Here is a 10,269-nt window from a genome sequence, read left to right as displayed (position 1 = left end):
TCTGCTGTTTTCTTCTTATTGAGTTCTGAAAGCTCGTTATTCTAGATGAAAGTCTTTAGTGCGTATGTAACTTGCAAATGTTTTCTCTCAGTCAATGACTTGTCTTTTTCTTCTCTTAGCAGGGTCTTTCAAAGAGAAGTTCTTAATTTTGACTAAGTCTAATTATCTTACTTTTTCTTTAGAACATCTTGTGGGTATCGTATCTAAGAAATAATTGCCTAGCCCAAAGTCACAAAGATTTTCTGTTTTTCTCTTGATGTTTTATACTTTGAATTTTTAAAGTTAGGCCTATGATCTTTCAACTTTGTTTTTATAAATGGGCTGAGATGTGATTTAAATTTTTTCTGTCCTTGGCTATCCAATTGTTCCAATTTGTAAAAAGCCAGTGCATTAAATTGCCTTGTATCTTTGTCAGTTGGCAGGAATACAGAGGTCGGTTTCTGGACATATAGTTTATCCATTAATCATTTTGTTTATTTTATGCCAATATCAAATTAAGTTAATTTCCATGGCTTTACAAATAATGAAGTTGGGAGTACAATCCCTACACTTTTGCTCCTCTTTTTCAAGTTGTTCCCTAATTCTATTTAATTACATTTAAAATTGTACTTCCATTTGTCATTATAAGACTATACTTGTGCTCTTATTTCCTTCCACCTCCTCTTCATTCATTTATTTCCCAAGTGTATGTATGGGTAGAATGTGACAATGTCTGCGTAGGCGTTTAGGTACATGAACATGATAATGTCTGCTCCCAAAGTGAGTGTGTGAGTCAGCTCTCCCATCACTGAGACACAATACCCAAGATCCACCACTCTTAAAAGAGGAGAGGTTTAATTTAGCTCACAGCTTCAGGGGATTCGGCTTCATAATAGGCTGGCTCAGAGGCAGAAATATCATTGCAGAAGACTTTGGCAAAGCAGTGATGTCAAGTTTGTGGCAGCCAGGAAGCAGAGCAGGAGAGCAACAGCAGAGAGGAAGAGGTGAGGAAGCGACATAAACCCCATGGGCCACCCAGGCACACCCAGCCGTGTGCTCCATCAATCGCCTTGACCGTCACATTGCCAGTCCACCTTAACCACCACAGTGAGTGTCTCTAAATACATGTGAGTGTTCACATTTATGGGCTAAGAGAGCAGTTGGTAAAATAGGTGGAGCACGACTAAGACATGTGGGTGTCACCCTTTCTAAGCCAACAAACTTATATTTCAACATGTATCTCTCTTTATATTCAAAATGAGGACTTTATTATATTCATTACAAATAACCCAACTCTTCATCTTCATTTGAATTATTGCTCATGTCTGGATAGCGTTAGTCACTAGCGTTCACGAGATGTAAGTGATTTCAGTGGACATGGTTACATTTCTGTCTAGTATTTAATACCCTCTTCCCCTCACTCTAGCACATTCGTGCCAGCAAAACATGTTTCTGTCCTATCTTCAGTGTTACTTTTTGGAATATTTCAGAATCAGTATCTTTGGAAATATATTAGAGTATTTAAAATTTAGATATAAATTACTGATTCTTAACAAATAGCATGTATTATTGTGTATTCTCGTTAGTTTTTAGAGTTTGACTGACATTAGCTCGGGGTTACTGGGCCAGTCAGTAATTACTTGCCACCTGCTTAACAGGGGCATGCTGCAAGCTACCCAACAGACACGGGTTGATTCTGACCCAGAGTGAGTCTCAGTTGCAGTTCAGGGGATCAATCATTTTTTTATATTTTGCCAGTAATGAAGAAAGTCATGTGTGCATTGTTTCCAATTTATTCCATCGGTACTTTGGTATCCCTAGTAGATCAAGCACCAGACAGCTACCCACCTGATCCATGTCTCTCAGTAAAGGTACAAATTTCTTTGCCCAAATAGTGCTACTAAATCTAAGCACTCTGGCTGCTTACCTGTATCCTTATCCCTTGGAAAGTTTTTCCTAGTCTTCTCCACACCTCCCTTACTGTCTCTCTTACCTAGTGCCAAAACAAATCAAGACTCTAAAAGGAGAATAAGAAAAAAAGGTGTTTACATTTGTTGAACATCTATTATCCACGGGCACAATGTCAAATATTTTACAGGTACTATATAACCTCTCATAACATTCTAGCCAAATATATATTATAGTTGTCTTTTCACAAATGACCAAATCCAGGGTCAAAGATGTTGCATAAATTGCTTTAGATCTTACAGCTAGCAAATAACAAATTTGATATATCTGCCTACTTGAAAGGCCTTGTCTTTTACTTAAAATTTTATGCAATATTCCTCTTATTAAAGGTATTGTGAACCATTTTCATAATGTTTTTTCTTTTTACTTGAAATGACATCTCTCTCCTTTTTAAAGCCCTTCAATGTGGTGAAGAAACAGGTTTTGAGAGAATATCAAAATGTCCTCCTCTTTGGTGTGTTTGCAGGGGGGGATGGAAGGGAAGAGCTAGGATATGGACAGTACAACAGCCATGGTTATCCTTCTTAATAACCAAAAATGGACCCAAAGTGCAGTTGCTACTGAATTTTGAGAATATAAAGAATTTGGAATGTAAAATATAGCAATACTAATGGAATGGCAGTAAATTCTTTAGAGAACACTGAGAAGCTGAGATTCAGGCAAGAAATGGACTAACACTGTTGAAAGCCTTATCTCCAATCTAATATCAAGAGCCAAGTAGGGGAAGATGTCATTATGCACAGATAGACATCAAAGAATATCTTAGTACGTTATTTTGTAGATAGAGAAAAATTAGCCCTTTATTTTGAGGCCAGATACAGAGATTAAAGACTACGATGTATATAAAGATATATCAGTCACATGACCTATCTATTCATATTATTGCAATTGCCTCTTAAAATTATGTTTTATAAAAGAAGTATCAGATAACAAAGAAATAAAAATTGGCTCCCCATCCCTAGAAAGCTTTCAAAGGTTCTGAAAACAATTACTCAGTAACAGTCAGCCAAAACAATATCCAAAAATTCTTAATAATATCAGGAGGTAGTTTTGACTGCTAGAGATATACTATAGTGAATAAAGGGCCATTAACTAATGCACTGCTGGAAGTGGTGCCAGAGCTTAAGCAGAGTGGAAATGCGAGCTGGCGGTCCGGCAGGTTTGGAATTTCAACCGTGCAATAGGAAAAGGCTCCAGAGATTTGCCATATAGCAATGTATGTGGTTACCCCTGTTTATCTAGGAAACATGAAGTATTTTTCCACTGCCATAAAAAAATCAGGTTGAAAAATGCTTTTTAAGTGCTCATTAATGAATACTCACAGAGTGTTCCTTTTTATGCTATTCTTCAGTTGTCAGATATGGCTGGAATTATGATTTGTTCTTCACATGATTTTTTTAAGTTACCATACTAAATACATGTTTTAATTTTTTTGTTTGTTTGTATTTTGAGACAGGGTCTCACTATGTAGTTCAGGCTGGCCTTGAACTTACTATGAACTTACTAGGCTGCCCTCCTGTCTCAGCCTTCCCAGGGCTGGGATTACAGGAATGTGCCACTATTCCTGGTTATATATGTAGATATAGATATAGGTAAAGATTATATATATATACATATATATATATGGCTCTATAACATGTCTCTGTAATGCCAACACCTCTTTCAAGAAGCTGATATTGAAAGAATAATTTCTGTAACAGAGGAGCATATATTTAAAGAAAGAAAGATTGATTGGTTGGGGTGCTCCTAAAGGATAGAAGCGGGAATAATATGAAAATTCATTAAAATCAAAGTGTTTTCCTAAATATCAGCAAAATAGATCTTCCACCAAAGGATTTTCTTAGAAGACATTTCTTAAATCAGCCAGTGGAGTTTTACATTCTATTTAAAATAGGAACATTTTAGGGAAAGAATCAGTAAACATTTCTATTTCCTGTGATTGACTTATGACCATTTATTATTGAAGTGCAGAGCCCCAAATGTAAGTAACTACACAGCTCTTTAATTATGTCTGTGCAGTGAAATATAAAGACAAAATTGTTAATTTGTAATCTTAAAAGTCATTAAGAGTAGGTAAATTCTGCCTTATTCTTTTATAGTTTTTCTATGAAACATTCTAAAAGTATTTTTAAAGTATTCTTTAAATTATTTTTTCTTTGAAATATAATTTCATTATTATTGTACATCACCTTTGGAATATAAAAGTAATCTAAAATGTTTTTCTAGACTTGAAAGAACATACCTCGTTTTTTCTTTTAATATCTTGTATTCAGAAATTTGCATTTTCACAGAATTCATGATAGGCCAGTTTACTTTCATAATACAGATGTTTGTTTGCTATATATTTTTTGAGACAAGTTCTCACTCTATAATCCAGGCTGGTTTAGAACTTTCTACGAAGTTCAGGGTGGCCTTGAACTTGTGACTTTCCTGCCTCAGCTTTCCAAGTGCTGGAATTACAGGCATGTGGTACCACTCCTGGAACATATTTTCACACTTGATACTAAAAATCAGTATACAATTTCAACCATTCAGCACTGTCACAAATTATCCATGGTAAGATAATGAGAGAATCACAGCAACCCACCTTAACTCATAGGAATGGTAGCTTCAGAAATCTTAAGAGGAACCAATTTTCCAAAATTGATTTATATATTATTCCACCTGCAATCCATAATGAAAACTTACCTGTTAATTTAATGCAGATTTTTATCATAATATCAGTTCAAAGTGTCATTACAGTAAAAGTTAAACTATCAGTATTTTGACTAATGTAATGAAACGATAATCCCATACGTGCACTTAAAAATTATTTGCCCTCTTGTGACACTATTTTAACATTGTTTAGTCCATGTCTTCCTGAGTGTCACTCACGTATAATCACTAATGCTTTTTCCACATACACAGGCAACCTAAACTGCAACCAGAAACAATTCCCGTCCTGGCAGAAAATGCATCTTCGCAATCAGCAAGTGTAAGCACCTGGAGACCCAGGCTCCTTGCCTCAGCCCTGTCATCCGCCTACCGAATCGCTGCTTTCTCCTCTCTTCAGTTGCACTGGCTGAATCTGTGTGTACATCCAGACGTCTGCTTTGTTTTCTCTCACCATTTCAAAAGCCATCTGGATACAGAGCTTCTCCCTGCACCCAAGCCCACATGGCTGCCCTGACGTCCTCTTCGTTCACACAGGCTCATCTATGGAGGCTGAGCTCTGTTACCTGGACCTGCCTGCTACGCAAGGAGGCTCTGGGCTTTCTCATTTCCAACCACAGTTCCATCCGTGTCTTGACCTCTAGTAGAGCCTGACGCCTATGAACTCTTCTGGCAGTATTCCCATCCAGCAGATTGAATTTCCTTGGATTACCATAGCTACTGGAATCAAGCCCAAGTGCATCACACATCTTTGGATGCTGTAAGCTGGATGACAAGTGATTCCCCTCATGAAGTCACCCAACAGCTGGGTGTAGTTTTTCCTTTCACAGTAACTGCTTTTTCAGCACCCTCAACCACACTGTGCTGCTCAGGCCCAGCGAGCCTCGCTTCCTTACAGGTTCCCACTTATGATTCTGTCAGTGCTCAGAGATTTACTGTGGTCTCTTCTCAGCTATCGCATGGGGTGGCTGAAGGACACTCTAGAATTTGTACTTCTAGGTCTAGTAGTCAGATGTCTTCTTCTTCTCCAACTTGATGGCAAAAATTTGATTTATTTTCATAAAATTATAAGTATTTGATAAAGTTAATTTAATATTGACTTAAAGTATTTACTTTTATCACATATCATTTAAATGTACATTTTAGGGCCAGGGATGTAGCTCAGTGGCACAAGCACCTGCCTGGCAAGCACAAGGTCCTGAGTTCGATTCCTGGTACCACCAAAAAAAATATAAATGTACATTTTAGTGACTATTTTACCAGAAATATAATTGTGTTTGAAAATAAAATAATTTAAATGTTTGACTTTTTACATAAATTTTTAATGAAAAAGTTCAAATTTTAGACACAGTGTATAATTACATATTTAGTTCTTTGAATCATTAGTATTGTCAAAAATAAATTATTTGAAAGTCCTGCTTTTAAAAGCCTTTATTATGGGCTGAGCATGGTGGCACATACCTATAATCCCAGCACTCAGGAGGCTGAGGCAGGAGGATCGTTGAGAGTTCAAGACCAGCTTGGGCTGCAAGTGAGCTCAAGGCCAGCCTGAACTGCATAGCGGGACCCTGTCTCAAAAAGACACACACACACACACACACACACACGTACACACAAAACCACCTTTATTATGTTAAAATGAATACAAGAAAATAAAAAATAGAAAACATTTAATAATGTATGTAGTATAGCTGTTCAACCATTAGTCCCTTGACTAAACACTAACCAATTGCAATTTATTCAATTCTGGTATTTTCCCAAAATTAAATAATATAGAAAACAACTTTAAATATATTTACTAAGTTTCCTGGATTTGTTATCAAAGTATGATTGTCATGGGCTCCACAAATGTCAGGGGCAGGCCTAAATTGTATTTTGCAACACTAGAGCTGAAAATAATATTTACTTAAAATTATAATAACTTTTCCCTTAACTTCTCCTAGTTTGAGCTTTTGTTATCCATGTTACTACAGTCCTGGTTTTGTTTCAAATTGAAATTCTACTTTCTAGACTAGTGTGTGTGTGAGCCTCTGACTACTGACATTAAGGGGTGCCTTGTACTGATTTCTGAGGAATGTCATAGAAATATTTGTTTTGCTAGACTCTTCTATGGAATATAATATTTTCAGTGAGAAGACGATTTCTCTTCAAGGGTAAGTCTTCCACACCTGAGTCAAAGAAATGCTGTGATTCGGGCCGTGATGCAGGTAGAAGGGTTATATGTGTGTCACAGTCTGTGTATCCTCATTTCTTGGCAGCTTTGTTGTCCAGAAGAGGAAAAACCCAAGGAACAGCTGAAATCTGTTTCTTATCATCATATTTTCCAGAGAATGGAGCAAGTCCTCTTGTCATCTGTTGGCTCAGTGTTCATCTATGCCGTTGGCTCTGTGAGATTTCCCTGGAGACAAAAATGTTGAAAGACGGCTTCATTCCTTTCGTGCTCCAGTCCTGCGCACAGCACCTGCTCCATAAATGCACATCTCTCGAGTAGGATTGTAAATTGTCCAATTCTCAAGTGATCTGTTTTAAAATTTTAATTTGTAAAATAAAAATACTTTCTTTAATACTTTTACCATGCAAAAGCCCTACAATTTCATCTGTTTTGTTATTTATCTTTCTTTACATAGTCTACATAAATCTGGTTTTATAAACTATAAAAATGGTCTTATGCAAAGCATATTTTAAACAAGTTGGCATTCATGCATCATGCTGGACATTTTTCAAATAATCCTAAAATGTGGCAAGTCAACTTCAGGAGAGACAGAGGACTCCCAAGGAGAGATGGCCTTTAGTCACAACACAGGTATGATTCTGTGTAGTGACATGGTCCTTCTTCTGAAAAGAGGTGTTAGCTGTAATATCCTAGCTGCATTGTAAGATGGTCAACAGTATGTTGCCTCCCTCAATTCTGCAGTTTCAATTACATCCATTGTCCTAACACACTTCCTGTCAGGAATGGTTTGCTGTGTTGATGTGCCAATTAAAACAGCTGTTGCTTCTGATGCATGAGAAGCTGCCATCACGACAGCAAAGCACTTTTCCATATATCACCAATCTAGGAACTGGAAATTAAAAGCTCAGTTTGCAGGAAATAAATAAATTTATTACATTGCTTTGACGTATTCCCAACTGCTCTGCATTTATTTGAACACATTTCCTCACTCTACTACAGCTTGTCTATTAATTTGCAGAAAAACTCAACCTGATTATACTTATTTTGAGCTTTTAAGATTTCCCACACATTCCAATTAGAACAGATAAATCCACTCCCTCTTGGTGATTACACTCAAGAAAAACTGCCTTTGCCAGTTGTATTTTATATATAGAAAAACAACACCACAAAACCCACACACTGAACGCTTTTTGTTAGCGTGCTGATACATTACCTAAGTCACAGTTCCTGCCTTTAGGAACACAAAAATTTTGCTTTCAAATGAATATGCTGATCACAAAAGAATCTTGACCTTTTTTGTTTAAATAATAAGATGATCTATATCTATTTTCTAATTCCAGGCAGAGAAGAAATAAGAACTTTGTTTTGCCCATAGTTAAACCATGCATATTGCTTGACCTTTCCTCTACTACGTACCTGAGCATCAAGATTTATTTAGAATTCAAACAACCTGAAATATTCAAATAGACTGAAGAAAAATAAAGCAAATTTTCCACTCTTATGGTTAAGGCAAATTCCCTCAAATTGGGCTGGCACATTGTGCATCATAAGAGCTGGCTGGACCGAATTACTGCACCTTTCCCCTGCATTTATCTCTACAGGAGGCAGTTTAAAGTAAAGTATCAGTTTAAACATTGACTTTTAAAGAAAAAGCTTGGCTTCTATGATAAAGTCCAACGTAGTAGCATATGTTAAATTCTTAACTCTATTAGAGAGTGATGAGTTCCAACAGTGGAGAGAAATATGCTGCAGTCACTTATTTATATACACTGTCTTCCTATTTTTATTTTTATTTTTTTAGTTACTAAAATGTAACCATAAACCACAGGGCAATGCATTCCTTTTCTCCACTACCAGATGCTCATAATAGAACTATTGCTCACAAGGAGGATGCTTGTTACTTTGTATGTGATCATCACAAAACAGATGGAGTGATTATGTGTTCTATGTCCTGCTGACTGCTTTAAAGCAAGTAAAAGTGAATCTGTATTTTGGGGGTTTGATTAGTAAGCAATGATTACTCACAATAAGTAAGATATAGCTTCAGAAAGGTGTGGTTAAGATGACATGGAAGAGCCTCAGCTCACTTAGTTCTGGCAGACAAATTTTCCTGGACAAATTGTCCCACCATTTAGTGTACAGTGCGGAAAGTTTTGTGTCCCCAAATTATAGTGTAAATTGGAACTTATTAAATATTCAGTCTATCACGTGTTCATGGAACTTTTCTATTTATAAAATGCTGGATGTAGAAAGGGAAATAAGAAACAGCATAATCCTTGATGTTAATAAGCTCAAGAATAAAGTGACTAACATTAACCCTCTGGTATTTTGCCAAACTTTTAAGAACATAGGCACTTGATCTACAGTTAGCCCATAGGTGACAATTATATAGGAATTTATGGTGACATCCATCAGATGGGTTAAGAAGTATATTAGTATACTTGGGCTGTCCTACAAAATATCATTGATTTGGAGGTCTATAAACAATAGACATTTTTTCTTACTATTCTGGAGGCCAGGAAGTCCAAGATCAAGGTCTCAGTAGATTCATTGTTAGGAGACAGCCTTCTTCTTGGATCGCAGAGTGCCTTCCTACTGTTTCCTCGTACAACATACAACAGAATGAGGAAGACAGCTTCCTAGGGCCTCTATACAAGGGCACCAGTCACATGAAGGTTTCACCCTTATAACCTAATTACTTCCCCGAATCTCCATCTCCTAAAGCTATCATCTTGGGGTTTGGATTTCAACATAAAGAGTGGAGGAAGGGGGCACAAAAATTTAGTTCAGAGCAATAAGATTCATAGAAATTCATAAATTTTGTCATTTGACATTTAAATCCTTGGTCTTCTTACTCTTCAGTAATATTTGGGATTCTCTCCGTTTCTCATGAACAGATTTCTGCTCTCTCCTAATGATTTAAACCTAGCACAAGTATTTCTCTCTCTCTCTCTCTCTCTCTCATGCTTTTATAATGAATATAGATCTTGGTCCTACAAATAAGGTGTGTATTGTTTAATTAATTTAAAGAAATCTGTCACTTTGAAATCCTGTCCCATTGGGCTATTTAGACATCACAATTCAGGCATGTAATATGCAACTTCTCTCTTTCCCTGGGATATCTTGAGTACCCAGCATTGCTATGGTTTAGAAGTGCTTTGTCTCTCTAGGGTCCATGTGTTGGAAGCATAGTCCTCAGGCTATGGCAGTGTGATCATGGCATGGACCTTTAAGAGGTGGGAATCAAGGGGGATTCTTAGGTCATTTGAGGGCATGACTTGAAAGGGATGAAGATATTGACCTATTTTCATGGGACCCTTGTAAGTCTTCCTTCTCTTTCTCTTCTTCTTTCTCTTCCTCTCTTGCCCTCTCTCTTCCCTCCCTCTCTCCTTCTTCTCCTTATTTCTCTTCTTCCTCTTTTCCTCTTCCCTTCTTCTTCCTCGCATTCTTCTCCTTCTTCTTTCACTTCTCCTTCTTCCCCTTTTACTCCTTCTCCT

This window comes from Chinchilla lanigera, unplaced genomic scaffold (genome assembly GCF_000276665.1).
Source record: "Chinchilla lanigera isolate Chin_1 unplaced genomic scaffold, ChiLan1.0 scaffold00004, whole genome shotgun sequence".
Classification (NCBI taxonomy): domain Eukaryota; kingdom Metazoa; phylum Chordata; class Mammalia; order Rodentia; family Chinchillidae; genus Chinchilla; species Chinchilla lanigera.
The sequence above is the reverse complement of the archived record's forward strand: the minus strand, read 5'-3'. Positions refer to the sequence as shown.